Below are 1,003 nucleotides of genomic sequence, written 5' to 3'. Positions count from 1 at the left end.
GCTATTCTTCAAATCAGAACATAATCATTATATGGTTGTAATTGTGCTTTTGTTAAATCTATTTCAATCCTGTTATCAATATTTCACAGCTTTTATTAATTATACTTGTTGTTACAGTTTTGCTCTAATTGTACTTTGAACTTTTGCCGTCGGTCCAAACGTTTTATTGCATCACACGTCAGTGTCAAGATAGAGTTTGTTGTTTGTTTTTTCTGTTTTAATTTTCATTTCATGGAAGTTGTGTTCGTTTAAATGACATTTTAAAACAGAATTAGAGCAGCTTCTGTTGAACCTGAGCGTTTGTTTAAATCAATTCTTTGTGGGGTTTTGCTTTAATTTCATAATTCAATTTTAAAGAGAGAGTCTAGGTGACTAACAATATTTTTTGGGTGTTTTTAATATTTTTTATTGTCTTTTACTTTGTGTAAATGTTCACACACACAGAGAGATTAGTGTTGAGATATAACTCTGTGACTTGCACTGCTGGACTTAATGTAATCATATGATTTCTGCTGAATAAAAATGACTAACCTCAGGTCTGGTCTCTGGTCTTTAAGGGGTTAAGTTTTAGTTCAGTTTTGAGGTTAAGTTTTTTAGATAGAAAAATTAGATCAGACTGGGACAGTTACTGCACTTTAAAACAAATGAAATCTCTATTTAACCCACCAGGAGGAGCAGGTGCTCCAGTGCTGGAGAGGTTTATCCTCTGGAGTCTATTGCAGTTTACCAGTCTTGCAGTTCTGCCCTGGGCTGCCTGCTCTACCTGCCCGACGTCCTTTTGTGCAGCATAATCAAGGGTTTATCTCCCAGAAATATAATATATATAACAGTTTATGGTTGATGTATTACAAGTGTAAGCCTTAAGCCTTCCTTTTTCTGCAGCCATATTAATAACACTTTAGGTAAATAGATGATATAGATTACTGCACGTGTTGTGATGTAGACCTAACTTATACAAGGTTAGTTAAATGTAGCACCAGTGAAAGTTAACAGCTTGACAGGA

The sequence above is a fragment of the Seriola lalandi genome, unplaced genomic scaffold (genome assembly GCF_002814215.2).
Source record: "Seriola lalandi dorsalis isolate HSWRI2012SDOR001 ecotype SW California unplaced genomic scaffold, Sedor1 jcf7180002053320, whole genome shotgun sequence".
In the NCBI taxonomy this organism is placed as follows: Eukaryota; Metazoa; Chordata; class Actinopteri; order Carangiformes; family Carangidae; genus Seriola; species Seriola lalandi.
The sequence above is the reverse complement of the archived record's forward strand: the minus strand, read 5'-3'. Positions refer to the sequence as shown.